The 16,154-nt window shown below is 43.7% G+C and overlaps 1 protein-coding gene across 5 annotated transcripts in view; it reads right to left on the minus strand.

The window, feature by feature from the left end:
• LOC144507898 (non-muscle caldesmon-like) overlaps positions 1-16,154 on the minus strand; it is a 227,516-nt gene that overhangs the window by 175,846 nt on the left and 35,516 nt on the right. For all 5 annotated transcript variants that reach the window (XR_013500161.1, XM_078235377.1, XM_078235378.1 and 2 more), the window contains exon 2: positions 1,992-2,093. The gene's annotated coding sequence lies outside the window, so the exon portion shown is untranslated. The remainder of the gene's footprint in view (positions 1-1,991; positions 2,094-16,154) is intronic.

Consider the following 16,154-nt stretch of genomic DNA (forward strand, 5'->3'; position numbering starts at 1 on the left):
TCCATCCGACAGCATGGCTTTATCAACTCCACAACATCATTGATGTCAACTCAGAACACTGAGAGACTATTAGCGCAAAAGCCATGAACTCTCATGTAATTTTACTTAAGGGGTCATTAACTACTGCTGTTTTGAAGATTTATTTTTGGGTAAGTAATGCTCCTTGCAAAGCTAGGAATAGTTTCCTTAAAAGCTTAATTTCAATGTTAGCACTGAACCAAGGGTTTAAAATGTCAACTCCCACAGCCCAAAGTAGCCTAAAAAGTAATTTCCCACAAACGAAGATGATATTAACAGAATACGTCAGACATTTCTTCTCTGCAAACCCATTTAGAGTCATAGAATCATCAAGTTTTACAGCACAGAAAGAGGACCTTTGGTCCATTGTGTCTGCACCAGTCATCAAGTAGTGATCCATTCTAATCCCATTTTCCAGCACTTGTTCCATTGCCTTGTATGCTATGTCGTTTCAAGTGCTCATTGAAATGCTACTTTCATGTTGTAAGGGTTCCTGTCTCTACCAGACCGCCCCTTTCAGACAGTGAGTCCCCCTACCCATTGTGAGAAAAAAAACTTTTCCTCAAATCCCCTCCATTCCCTTAACTCTATCCCCTAGTTATCGATCAGGGAAAATAATTTATGTCAAATTCAGAAATCTTCATTCTAATCCAGGATCTTTTCTTCATTTCATTTTTCATAATAAGGAGAATTGTATATTTTGCGAAGCTCCACATTAATGCCACTCTTGCCTCTGAATCAACAAGTTGTAGCCTCAGTTCCCACCCCAGAACTTGAGGCATTGGGCACTCCAATCTCGACTTGCCAATTTTCCTGTCCAGTTCATCCACCTGGGCCTAAGCCTTACTCACGAGCAACCCATCTTACTCACCCTGCATACCACTGGGCTCAGCTAGTGATCTGATAGTCACCTTCCCTTTCTGCACTTCCTTCAAGACCTCCTGCTTTCTTGCACGCTGGGTCCTGCATGATGAGTCATGGGGGATGACTAAATTGACATCCTGGCATGCAGCTTCTCCCCACCCCCACCACCTCCCACGGCCATCATACCTTGCCTATCCTAAATAAAGCCTCTACCATATCATAGAATCTCTACTGTGCAGAAAGAGACCATTCTGCCCATCAAGAGTGCACCAACAATAATCCCACCCAGGCCCTGTCCCCATAACCCCACGTATTTACCCTGTGAATCCCCTGACACTAAGGGACAACTTACAATGGTCAATCAACTTAAACAGCACATCTTTGGAGTATGGGGGGAAACCGGAGCACCCGGAGGAAACCCAAACAGACACGGGGAGAACGTGCAAACTCCACACAGACAATGACCCGAGGCATGAATTGAACCCGGGTCCCTGACGCTTTGAGGCAGCAGTGTTAACCACTGTGCTGTCCTACTCATATGTGTCCTTAACCACATCTTTTGCTGTGATCCTCATTCATGCCTTTATCACCTTCAGCCTAGATTCCCTGCCAGTCACTCATCCTGCGCTCCCCGTCAGAAGAGCAGGAAGCGTACTCTCGACATCCTGACCAACATTGCTTCATGAGGCAGTACCACCAAGGAGCCGATTATCTAGCTACTCACCCTTTTTATCAATTAAAGCAACAATACTTTTGTAAAAATTAGTTGCTGTGTGCGCTTCCATAACAATAATGGCATTTCAAAAGTAACCAAGTTGTGCACTACCTCAGGATTATGAAAGTTACCATGTTAACACAAGTTGTTTCCTTCTGATCCCTACAGTGGCAACAAGCTGCAGTGTTTCCCCAATGCTAGAAGTGTTGAAATATGCAACATAAAATAACATACAATGTTCATGTGCAACAAGTTCTAGCGTAAGATTGGGAATGGTAATTGCAATGTTCATTGTAGAGATGTCAACATTATATCAATAAAGGAGAATGTTGCGTCAACAAGAGGCTGCAGAGACAGTGTAAAACTAACTATAATTAACTCAAAATATACTCACAGACAGGTAGCTGGATTGTCAACACCACTTCTGGTGATTAAGAGCTGGTCCTTCTGTCCTACTAGAGGGATGAGAGCGTGTTTGCGTACTGCTTTGTTGTACCTGTGGGAAAAGGATGCAGAGATCAATTAAAAGAGAATGTTAACTAGATATGAAACGGGTCAGTGGCACTGCATAACCTAAAATCAATAGGAGCGAATCAGAAAGCAACAGCACCCATCGAAACTATCAAGGAAATCAAAACTCAAGATATCAGTGCCCGGCAGAATCTGGAATGGTATAGTCAATCAGACTAACATCTTGGTAACATGCTAGAAAGGAAATATATCCATAGAATCCCTGCAGTGGAGAAGGAGGCTATTCAGCCCATCGCGTTTGAACCGACCACAATCCCACCCAGGCCCCATTCCCGTAACTCCTCATATTTACCCTGCTAATCCTCCTGACACTAGGGTTAATTTAGCATGGTCAATCAACCTAGCCTGCACATCTTTGGACTGTGGGAGGAAACTGGAGCATCCGGAGGAAGCCCACGCAGTCACAGGGACAATGTGCAAACTCCGCACAGTGACCCGAGGCTGGAATTGAACCTGGGATCCTGGCGCTGTGAGGCAGCAGTGCTAACCACTGTGCCACCATGCCGCCCCTAAAGTTTATTTTATTACTGTCACAAGTCGGCTTACAATAACACTGCAATGCAGTTACTATGAAAATCCCCTAGTCGCCACACTCCAGCACCTGTTCGGGTACACTGAGGGAGAATTTAGCATGGCCAATGCACCTAACCAGCACGCCTTTCGGACTGTAGGAGGAAACTAGAGCACCCAGAGGAAGCCCATGCAGACACAGGGAGAACGTGCAGACACAGGGAGAACGTGCAGACTCCGCACAGACAGTGGCACAAGCCAGGAATCGAACCCGTCCCTGGCACTGTAAGGCAGCAATGCTAACCACTGTGCCACCGTGCCGCCCCAATATGATAGGACCTTTCTTTTTAAGCCAGAAATGTACTGCCTTCTGATCGTTCTCAGGTTGCACATACCTGGGTTTCCTTATTCACACCAATTACCCACAGGAAGGATTTGAGCATATAAAGTAAAAATAAAGTTTATTCATTAGTCACAAGTCAGCCTACATTAACACTGCAATGAAATTACTGTGAAAATCCCCCTATTGCCTGTTCGGGTACACTAAAAGAGAATTTAGCATGGCCAATGCACCTATCCAGCACATCTTTCAGGCTGTGGAAGGAAACCAGAGCACCCGGAGGAAATCTACACAGACACGGGGAGAATGTGCAGACTCTGCACAGACAGTGACCCAAGCCGGGAATCGAACCCGGGTTCCTGGCGCTGGGTGAGGCAGCAGTGCTAACCACAAACTGGTAGAATACTATATGCTTCATCTTTAGAACCAAAGAGGTTTATAACACAAAACTTGGCCCATCTCCTATTGCCTTTGTGTTGGCTCTTGGTGAGAGCAAGCCAACACTATTAGAATGACCTTGTTCTCTCGGGACAGTGCTGCACTTTCCTTTACTTCCCTTGCTTATCTATTTTTCACAGAAAACATCTTCTATCTCAACTACTTCCTATACCAAAGCATTCTATATATTAGTTGTTGTCCTCTTTTTAGGTATATTAGTTGTTGTTTCCAGTACAAAGTGCAGGACATCATTTAGTTAACTTGATTGCAATTGAAACATCCTAGGTCATTTAATTAGAAGCACTTGGTGAATGAACCGCACCTGGGACTTTTTTTTAAGCAATGAGACCTATTCATCACTGAGTCAGCCTCTACTGCAAAGGCAGAAGAATGTCCAGTTGCTGCATTTGTGGTATAACATTGTAGCACTGTAACATACATTATTCTAAACTAAAGCAGGATGTGGTGAGAGCAACATGCCTGAGGATTGTCCTGCAGAGAAAACTATTCAAGTGAACATTATTCTTTTCAAACAAGGCTGTTTCATCACTTAATGATATACGGTGCAGGTCAAGAGGTCACTTTTCTATTTATCATAAGTACAACCAGGAAATAGATGGTGAATGGAATAGGCTGACGATTTATATTACAATTTCAGATTTCACTGCCCTTAGTCATGCTTTTTACTTTACTACTAAAAGTAATTTATTGAATCGCAATACATTTATGGGCACACTTTATGATATAGCTTAGTCTGTGCGGTTAATAAGGTGAAGCTTTAATGTGTATATATAAACATTATCCCTTTCAAAACCATTGCTACTACATTGACTGCTGCAAACTCCCAAATATGCTGCAATTAATGTCCACTATATCACACATAGATAAGCAGGCAACATGCAAACTCGAGCTTATGGGGTTCTGTCAATGAGTTTTCCAAATGTTAGGCAGCTCTGTTCAGCCATTTGCCCACAGAATGGTGATAATGTATAGAATCGACAGCTGTCTTATAATTTAGTTCCATTGCACACCCAGGACAATACATTTGGAAGATCTTAATTCATCTGAGGTAACAAATGGACAAAAATATGACAGTGGCAGCTTACCGATTCTGTAAACTAATTTTCTCAAAGAATCACAACATGATTACCGTACAGGCAGAGGCCATGTGGCCCATCATGCCCGTGCTGGCTCTCTGAGGCAGCAGTTCGCCTAGTACCATTCCCCTGCTGCCTTCCTGTAGCCCTGCACATTCTTCCAGTTCAGATAATAATCCAATTCCCTCTTGAATTCTGCAACTGAATCTACCTCCACCACACTCTCAGGCAGTGTATTCCAGATACCAAACCACGTGCTGTGTAAAAGGTTTTTTCCTCATGTCGTCATTGAGCCAATTCCTTTAAATCTGTGCCCTCTGGTTCTTGATCATTCCATCAATGGGAATAGTTTCTCCCAATTTACTCTGTAAAAATCCCTCATGATTTTGAATAACTATCAAATCTCCTCGCAGCTTTCACTTCTCAAAGGGAGAACAATCTCAGCTTTTGCAATCTATGTAACTGAGGTTCCTCACCACTGGGACCATTCCCGTGAATCCTTTCGAGGAAAGAGAATCATGCAAAGGGGCCCAGAGTTATTTTATCCACTAGGTTTTATTGTGATTTGGCCAATTCAATCGTTTAGCCAACTTGCTGATAATTTCTCCAAATTCCACCAACGCTACCTGAAGGACACTAAAGGGAGGTACGGTGGTATTTTCACTGGACTTGTAATCCAGAGACCCAGGGTAATCATCTGGGGACCTGGGTTCAAATCCCTCCATGGCAGATAGCAAAATTTGAATTCAATAAAATTCTCATAGAAGATCATAGAAACCCTACAGTACAGAAAGAGGCCATTCGGCCCATCGAGTCTGCACTGACCACAATCCCACCCAGGCCCTACCCCTATATCCCTACATATTTTACCCGCTAATCCACGCATCCCAGGACACTAAGGGGCAATTTTAGCATGGCCAATCAACCTAACCCGCACATCTTTGGACTGTGGGAGGAAACCGGAGCACCCGGAGGAAACCCACGCAGACACGAGGAGAATGTGCAAACTCCACGCAGACAGTGACCCAAGCCGGGAATCGAACCCAGGTCCCTGGAGCTGTGAAGCAGCAGTGCTAACCACTGTGCTACCGTACCGTAAAATCGGGAATTAAAAGTCTAATGAGGACCACAAAACCATTGCTGGTCATTGTAAAAACCCATCTGGTTCACTAATATTTTTTAGGGAAGGAAATCTTACCTGGTCTGACCTGTATAGGTGACGCCAGATTCACAGCAAAGTGGTTGACTCTTAAACATCCACTTAAATAGCCTAGTAAGCCACTCCATTCAAGAGCAATGAGGGATGGGCAATAAATGCTGGCCCAGCCAGCGATACCCACATCCCATAAATGAATAAAAGAAAACCTTGCATACTACATATTTATTTGAAATATCAAAATGCTTTATTTCCCTCCTCAAACAATAAATTCAACATCATGCAAAATTTCTGTCAGATTTGTCGGCACTGATTTTGATATTATACAGCATCTTCTAATTGGTGGCACTGTTACGCAACAGCAAAAGAGAAATTCTACCCCCGCCAGAGACCAAACTGAGGTCACCGAATTGTATTTTTTCCAAGCTTTGGTGCTTTCTGCAGTCATTTAATTGTGCCGTGAAATCTCTCCGACTTTATCTCAAATTGTCTCACGTGTTACATGATGATTGCAACAGCGACGCTATTGTTCTGTACGACAATTAAAAATATTGTTAGTTACAGTACCCAGAACTAGGCCACAAGACAACTAGAAAGGAAGTCAAACAGAAGCGTCACACAATATACGAAGAGTGTCCAGCCTTAAGGATAGATTTCGCAAATTGCTGCACCCAGTTCCATGTGGGGTGATGGGGGTAGGGCCTGGGTGGGATTGTTGTCAGTGAGGCTCCATGGGCCAAAATGACCTCCATCTGCACTGCAGGACTTCTATGATTCTCTATGAGTTCAAAGCCTCACAACCTGCAAGTGCAGATCAAGAATTCAGGAATGCAGGCGAGTGAAAATTGGCTAAGATCAAGCGTCAGATCAGGCCCAAGATCAGGTTCAATGCCTTTTCTTGTCAACTTGGATCTTGTGTGTGTCTCTCCTGTGGAGACCATGAATTAGATTCAATACGAGTTGTGTTTTGGAGCAAGCGAGGTGGAGGATTAGGGGTTTGCCACATCCACTCTGCACATTGGCTTTGTAATGTTAAGAATGGAGTAAAATTTGTTTTAAAAAGTCGAGCTTATGGGGTTCTGTCAATGAGTTTTCCAAATGTTAGGCAGCTCTGTTCAGCCATTTGCCCACAGAATGGTGATAATGTATAGAATTGACAGCTGTCTTATAATTTAGTTCCATTGCTCACCCAGGACAATACATTTGGAAGACCTTAATTCATCTGAGGTAACAAATGGACAAAAATATGACAGTGGCAGCTTCCCGATTCTGTAACACTAATTTTCTCAAAGAATCACAACATGATTACCGTACAGGCAGAGGCCATGTGGCCCATCATGCCCGTGCTGGCTCTCTGAGGCAGCAGTTCGCCTAGTACCATTCCCCTGCTGCCTTCCTGTAGCCCTGCACATTCTTCCAGTTCAGATAATAATCCAATTCCCTCTTGAATTCTGCAACTGAATCTACCTCCACCACACTCTCAGGCAGTGTATTCCAGATACCAAACCACGTGCTGTGTAAAAGGTTTTTTCCTCATGTCGTCATTGAGCCAATTCCTTTAAATCTGTGCCCTCTGGTTCTTGATCATTCCATCAATGGGAATAGTTTCTCCCAATTTACTCTGTAAAAATCCCTCATGATTTTGAATAACTCTTATCAAATCTCCTCGCAGCTTTCACTTCTCAAATGGAGAACAATCTCAGCTTTTGCAATCTATGTAACTGAGGTTCCTCACCACTGGGACCATTCCCGTGAATCCTTTCGAGGAAAACTGATCACCACACTCAGATTTCTGGCGTGCATAACCAGGAGGGCGAAGCTGTAAAATCGACCCCTTTGTCTTCACAGGCCTCAAACCTCACACCATTAACACTCAGCAGGGCCCCCTGAAAGTTTGAATCTGTCTTCTCGTTTATTTGCATATTTTGTCAATTGATGGCGCTCACACAGATTGTGTTCTGATTCACCATTTATCCACCAGAGAGGCAACAACATTACCACCGGCCCTTTAAAAACGTACCACAAAATTCAAATCAAACAAATCCACGAATGAGTTTGCATTTCAGCCACAGAGGCGAGATTGCAAGCTGCCGGTGGAGTACAGCCAGGCACTGTCTGGAAAGTTGCCGTGTTTCACCACTGCCTGAACCTCAGATGTTCTGTTGGGTGAACATTGGGCAGTTCTGATAGATGCAAGGCAAAGCTGACTCTCTCACCAGTTGAGAAATGTAAATGTTTGGAGTGCAGGACAGATAATTATTTGGATTGAGGTTAGGTGGGTTTACCCAGCACCCAGCAAGTTCAATAGATTCGTATGAGCACTTAGCAAACCAGGGCTTTTGATGCGTGCCAGCCAATGATACTGTGGGAGAACATGTCTGTAGGTTCCAGTGTCTCACACGCTGGAGCTAGGTCAAGCCCAGATTCCAGGAAGATCAGCAGCAACATTTTTGTGGAAAGCGGCTGGTTTTGGTTAATTTAACACCTGCATGCAGCCAGTATGAAACCATGGCGACCTTAACTTCATTAATTGGTCCACAACCTGCACATGAGTGAGTCCAAAATGGACACTGACCACTGGAAAATTGGATGGCCAAAGGCCATTAACCGACGCTTAAAGAGAGTGCTTTGGGGGTTGGGGGGGGGGGGGCATTGGAGGATTGGTTAGGATGGGGTTCAGGCAGATTATTGCAAAACGTCCATTGGTGCACTAAACCTGGTCCAACAGAGATGAAGGACTACCTGGAGGATGTCAGCTTCACAGACTACCTTCACCTATCTGGAACTGGGCTGCTCTGCTCAGGTCAAAGTTAAAATCGATGCTGGACGCTGATCGCATTGGGAACCTGATTGGCATTATGTGAATTAAGATCCTTCTGGGTTTGGGAGGATGTATTATGCAGTGGGCTGAATGGCCTCTTTCTGCACTGCTATAATTAGATGATTCTGATTCCATGATTAACTGCATCTTTGGAAGTGTCTATTAAAATTGGAAATAGCAAAAACTGGGGAACTTTCTGGCAGGCAAGTAACCCAGGAAACTTTAACAGCATCCTTGCTCAGTTTCTACCAGGCAGATTTGGTTAAAGTACGCTTCCTTCTTGTCTGCAGGAGTCACTTTGCACTGACACTAAATCCTCGCATATCCTGTGAAGTAAGTAAATAGCACTGAGGTTCTCAGCTTGTTGCCCAGAATCTCAGGAGCTGCATATGGCCCATGGCTTATAGTTCAGACACTCCTATATTAGACAATATAATTCTTCCTACCAGGACAGCATTGTTTTATCTCAACTCTTATTTTTCACCTGCACTGATATATGTTTAATGATTTTTGAGCCTCTTGACTCCAAGAGCATTGCCAATAGACAATGCAGCAGGCGAAATCAGAGGTGATCTATTATCAAACAGAGCCCTCCACATATGTCAATACGCCAGCGTTCTTGTTGAGCAGGAAGAACTGTTCTTTGGAGAGCTCTAGTTTTGAAAAGACATTAATAAAACCGGTTTCAGTTAGCAGATCTTTTTGGAAGGACCGTTCTAAATAACTGGATGCCAGGTATTGCAAAACGTCTCTGTGCGTGCAGTACGTCAGGCTTCTGTGGCTGGTTTGGCCTACATCCACATCACCAAATTTGGACATGATGCTTATTGTGGAATGAAAACATTTGACAGACTCGGTGGCCAAATTTTATTAAATTAAACACAGCTTCACAATTCGCACAGTTCGGGTTCATAAATCATGGGTCGCCATAACTTAATTATATCAAGTTTAAACCTGGTAACAGCCGCTGGGATCTTGTCAGAGATACCAAAAATGGCTAAGATTTGACTCTGAATGCAAGAAGAAGGGGGCATAAGGATTTTATTTTTGGTGGCAGTAACACTGACGTTTAATGTTTTGACCTTCACTTCAAGCCAAGGACAAGTAGAAACAGTCTATGCCAGTTCCAGGCTGCTTCTTACGGCTGTTCTTAAAATATTGTTCTAATAGATTGGTACCTATGCTCAAGTTAAGGACACTACAATGACAGCTTGTTTGAACTTTGCTGCTATCATTTCAACCAATATCATGAAAACTGCTGCACAGCAGTTGGCAATTTTTGAGTTTTGTGATCCATTCTTTTGACACTGTAGCTTTGAAACTTGAAGACTATGCATCAGAAAATGCTACTTAAAATGCTAGTATCATTTGCAAACACTTGTAGCAGATGGAATTTCTACATAGCCTCGAGAGCCCGAGTGCTCAGTAGAAAGGAAGTTCTGGCGGGTTCTGTAAGGAGCATGCAAACTTTTCCATCATGTTGCCCATTCTGCCCATGGGATGAGTAATGCCCAGGCAAAACTCTATCTCAGAAATCTTATTAAATAGGGAGTTCAAGATACTTGACAAGACCATAAGATATAGGCTCAGAATTTCTTTGTTGAGACTTTGTAGCAATTGTTACAACTGAGTGGCTTGCTTGGCCATTTCAGAGGGCAGTTGAGAATCAACCACATTGCTGTGGCTCTGGAGTCACATGTAGGCCAGACCAGGTAAGGACGGCAGATTTCCTTCCCTCAAGGACTTTAGTGAACCAGATTGGTTTTTCTGATAATTGGCAATGATTTCATGGTCATCAGTAGACTCTTAATTCCAGATTTTTAAAATTAAATTCAAATTCCACCATCTGCTGTGGCGAGATTCGAACCCAGGTCCCCAGAACATTACCTGGATTAATAATCGAGCAATAATACCACTAGGCCATCGCCACCCCATCATCAACCCACAGCACATAGACTGCAGCAAATCAAGAAGGCAACTCACCACCACCTTCTCAAAGGCAACTAGGACCAGGCAATAAATGCTGGCCAGCCAGCAATTCCCACGAATGAATAAAAAAAAAAGAATGAGGTCTTTCGGCCCGTCGAGTCTGCTCTGCCGTTCAATCGTGGCTGATAAGCTTCTCAAATCCATTCTCCCGCCTTTTCCCTGTAACCCTTGGTCCCGTTACCAATCAAGAACCCATCTATGTCTGTCTTAAATATACTCAAAGACCTGGCCTCCACAGGCTTCTGTGGAAATGAATTCCACAGATTCACCACCCTCTGGCTGAAGAAATTCCTCCTCATCTCAATTCTAAAGGGTCGTCCCTTAACTCTGAGGCTGTGCCCTTGGGTCCTAGTCTCTCCTACCAATGGAAACATCTCCCCCACGTCCACTCTATCCAAGCCTTTCATTATTTTGTAAGTTTCAATGAGGTCCCCCCTCATCCTTCTATACTCCATCGAGTACAGACCCAGAGTCCTCAGACGAATGGATAACCTGCTGCCTTAATACCTCATGTATACTGGAAACTTGGCTGTACTATATCCATAATTTTATCATCCATAAAGTCCATAATAAAGTCACAAGTGGTGAGCAGCTGAATTTCTGAAATGCATTCTCACCGAGTGGAAGCACAAAGTCAGATAACGATCCCTTTATGCTCCACCTATGCTGCAGTGTGTGCATTAGAATGGCTCCACCAGCCAAAATCTGATTCCTAATGTGGTCCCATCCAAAGCTCCACTCCAGCATTTCACTCCTTATAAGTGCATTGAGTTTGACCTACTCGTCAAGGCTCCATGAAACCAGGCTGTGGAAAAGGTGGGGAAAAAGGAAGTCAGCTTAATGAAGCAAGAAGAACAACATATGGCAAAGACTGCGGAAAGAAAATGCAGTGTAAAAACCTTGTGGAACAGCAGCAACTCTCAGCACAATTCCCCATCGCTGGTTTATGAAGGATTAGAAGCTACATCTTGGGAGGGTAGGAAATGAATGAACTTACAGCATAAAAGTAACAGTTCTACTTTTCTCCTTCCGAGTTTGAGGATGAAATTTGACACTCTTTGGGAAAATGACGCGTGGGTGTTACTGTGTCACTATCTTGATTGTGCAATGCAACATATCTCCCAGGCTATATATGGGGCTTTTTTTGTCAAACCAATGGACATTGCATTTTCCGTTAAATTGTAGCAGCTGGGTTTCTTTAAAGATTACAGTTGAAGTTAGCTCTGACACCAGCGTTTGATAACTAGAACTGGGTCAAATCAAACCATTCCTTCTTCATTTGCTTCTGATCCAAATTAAATTTAAAATTAATTTAGCTCAGCCAAGCTTTAAAAAAAAATCAAGATCTGACACTAAATATATTTTTCATTTTATGGTGCACTCACCCTCCCAGACATTGAAAAGCTTGCTTTCATTTACAGAACTGATTGATTAAATACTGCTGCAACATCTACCTTTTGTCTCACTAACTACAAAGCAAAGTTGTGTTCTTTAAGACCAAGTTGTAGCTCCCTAAACAAAATGTAAAAGGTGGTCAAGGTAAATCTTTGGGGGGGTGGGGGGGATGGTTGCAGTTGGGGGTGGGGTGCGAGTATATTTGATTTGCTCAACATCACACTGATGCCAGCATTAACTCATAGGAAATGGGATGCATGAAACATTAATCATGACCATGTCATAGTACATCACTACTCGTTAGCACTGTTGCATGCACGGAGGAATAGATTCGTGCAAAATGAACACCTTTGAATGGCACAATTTCACGGAAGTGATTTAGGCCTGATCTTCCGCATCCTCAAGATATTTATGGCAATGTGGCCCCTTGAACGGGGCGATCCTCTGAGGAAGGGGCTGGATCCTGTGGTGAGGCTGCGCGGGAAGCCAAGCCAATCGGGAGCAGGGTGCGCATCCAGAGCCGGGGAGGAACCTCAGTTGGAGCCAGGGAGGAGGAGAGAGTGGACTTGTGTTTTAGTTCTGTCAGACCCTTACCTTGTACATATATTAATAATAAATCATTCATTGTTGAAGCCACAATGAGGGTCACCTTCGACTTTACAACAACATTCTAATGCTTTTTTGCCACCAATTAATTACTTTTAACTCTCTATACGTGTTATGTGGGTAAATATGATATCTCATTTTCACACAGCCAGCTCCCACATATGATAACTTGCCATTTGACCCATTTTGGTAGTGTTGGTTAAGAAAGCAATGTCAGTCAGAGAACCAGGATAACTCCTTCCTCTTTGAATAGTGGACTGAAATCTTTCATACTCTACATAAAGCTTCATGTGTTTCATCTGAATAGTGACACCTCCAATAATTGCGGTGCTAAGTAGTGTAGTTGAATACCAGCTTTTGATTGTGAATTAGTCCTGCAACATTGTTTGAGTGGCATAACCTTTTGAGGCAATACTTCACAAATTCCAATATTTCCCACTACCCATATGGAAGCGTTTTGCAATGCATTGTTCTAAAAGGAAGGGACATGGATGGAAAACGCATGGTCAAAGAGGAAACTTTTGAACAGAGACAAATGGCAAAGCAGATGGGACAAGACAATTCTGCTACCCTGATAGTCATCAAGTATTCTTTGTTATTCGTTGGGCATTAGTGAACTAGATGGGTCTTTATGACAGTTGACTATGGCTTCATAGTCATCATTAGATTTTTAAATTTTTATTAAATTCAAATTTCACCATCTGCTGTGGTGGGATTCGAACCCGGGTGTCTGGGCTTCTGGATTATTAGTCCAATGCTAATACCACTATGTCTGTAATCATAGATAGAATCCTACAGTGCAGAAAGAGGCCATTCGGCCCATCGAGTCTGCACCAACCACAATCCCACCTAGGCCCTATCCACATATCCCTACATATTTACCCACTAACCCCTCTAACCTATGCATCCCGGGACACTAAGGGGCAATTTAGAATGGCCAATCAACCTAGCCCGCACATCTTTGGACTGTGGGAGGAAACCAGAGCACCCGGAGGAAACCCACGCAGACACGGGGAGAATGTGCAAACTCCACACAGACAGCGACCCGAACCGGGATTCGAACCCAGGTCCCTGGAGCTGTGAAGCAGCAGTGCTAACCACTGTGCTACCGTGCCGCCCCACCTCCCGTTGATTTAGAAGGAGTATCAGTTTGAAAATGAACACTTACAGGTCAAACGCAACTAGCTCTGGAGGTAGCTACTTCGAGCTGGACAGAATCAGGGTTTTTGGAAAGGACTGATACTCACTTTTGATGATCAGAAAATTCTACTGCTCCAGTAACCCCTTCCCGTCACCTCACCCCGCAGCCACCCCTCCCCACCCCACCAAACTCAATCAACTCCTTATTTCTGTCATCATTTCATTAATGTTTGCAATGGAACTTTATCCACATCAGAGCCATGCACCGTTGTCCACTTACAGAAACTAGCAGAGTTTTAAGCAGGAGTATTCTGTCGAATCCAGCAAACAGCAAAGTCAGACAGATGTGTTTAGCAGTTTAATGTTTCAAGCTCTTGATTTAAATTGTAGGGAATGAAAGTAAACTGCAGACTACAGAACTATGAGACTCTGTAAACAAACTGTCATACACCACTTTAAATACCACATGTCCTCAATGTGTTTTTTTGCCATACATGTACCTTGCTACAGTTACAGAAGGGAAGAGAATATGTTTATTTTCCCCTGGCAATTATATATTTGGCACTCCGAGTTCCAGTTATTTACATCTCTAGTTGAAGGTAAAATCCCGTAACATAAAAGCCAAAGTAATCTACTCTCAATAATTCAGCATACAGTAGAGCCTGGATAACGAGCTCGTACAAACATAGTCGTTATCCAAATATGGAGTTCCAGGGTATCATTCAGGTTCACTCCACTTATGGTGTGGTTTAGGGTTTGGCTTGTTCTCAGTGATTAAGCGGTTGGAATACACTGATCATCAAGTACACCTTCAAGAAATTGGTTTCTCTATCAGATGGCAGGTTAACTTGAATCAAGTGGCAGCACGGTGGCGCAGTGGATAACACTGCTGCCTCACAGTGCCAGGGACCTGGGTTCAATTCCAGCCTTGGGTCACTGTCTGCGTGGAGTTTGCACGTACTCCCCATGTTTGCGTGGGTTTCCTCCGGGTGCTCCGGTTTCCTCCCACAGTCCACAGATGTGTGGGTCAGGTTGATTGGCCATGCTAAAATTGTCCCTTAGTGTCAGGGGGGACTAGCAGGGTAAATATTTGAGGTTAAGGTATAGGGTCTGGGTTGAATTGTGGCCAGTGCAGATCAATGGACCAAATGGCCTCCTTCTGCACTGTAGGGAGTCTATAATTCTATGAACTATGACCTGAACATCTTTAAAGTTTGAGTTTAAGACTTGAGGAAATAACGCTAGAGAACCTTGTGCATAAGTGCAGGCTTCCCTCCACCTTATGTTTCCTTACACTTTATGCTGTATGCTTCGAGAGCTCTGGAATAGAAGGCCCAACTCCAGACAAGAACACTATTTACCATATCCGTAGATTCATTTGGTTACAGGAGCCTGGTCATTGATAGCCCAAATCAGGAGCCATAAGTAGTGTACAGACAGGCAATAAAACAACCTCAACCCCTCATTCCATCCCACCCCACTCCTGCCTCACTGATACCATGAGTTGAGAATAAACTGAAGAATGTAACGGGCACTTAATTAACTTAAATTTGGCTACACTCACAAACGGTGTCACAGTTTACCTCCAGGACCCCACACCTCATTGTATTGATCCAATTACAAATCATGCAATAATGTGAAGTATGGTGCCACGTATTTACAGTCATGTTTACAGAAACAGAGACAATAGGCATCCACACTTGGGGGCAAATTTTTCCATCCTGCCCGCCACGGGAATCATAGCGAGCAAGGGGCAGACCATTGAAAGGTCCGTTGACCTCAGGTGGGATTTTCAGGTTGTAGGGCGAGCGCGGCTGGAAAATCCCACCCATGGCATCTGCCAATTGAAATTCCACCAAGATGAGGGGAAGGGAACTTTATCATAAGGAGGTGCAAATCAGACACTATTGTGAGAAATGCTTAGCCCAAATTATTTTGTGTAAACAATGTTGTAACATATTGAGTTTTGTCTGGTGGGTCTTCTTATAGTATCAGGTAGTTCAACAGTAACAAAGTATTTATTAACCACTAGAAACTAGGGGGGGGGGGGATTTTTCTCCCATTCCGTGGCATGTTTTGCACCCCTCACCGCCGGGAAACCCACGGCAGGGGTGCATTGTCGGCAGGACCTTACCAGGAATGGGAGCAAGATTTTGGTGTATATACATCGGTATAGTAAAGTACAAACTAGGAAGTCTCCTTGCTTACTTCTCCACATGGCTCTGTCCAACATTACCCTGGATGCAAGCCATGTGTTCTCTTACATCACCATGTGGGCAGTACTGTATTCAGTCCCACCCTTTATATGCCAGACCCTCAAATTACAGACAATAGGAACTTTGATACTGCGGTCACATGACAACAACTGGCTCCTGATAGGCAACGCCTTATTAATTCACAAGGACAACCCACAGCAAGCAGTCTGGGACAAGGAATACAGAGGGATACATCTTGCCTAACAAATTCTCCTTGCCTAGAACCTCACCCATGAGCACAAAAATGGAGTTAATTTGTTTTAGCTGCAGAATTATAAC

This window comes from Mustelus asterias, chromosome 19, assembly GCF_964213995.1.
Source record: "Mustelus asterias chromosome 19, sMusAst1.hap1.1, whole genome shotgun sequence".
NCBI lineage: Eukaryota > Metazoa > Chordata > Chondrichthyes > Carcharhiniformes > Triakidae > Mustelus > Mustelus asterias.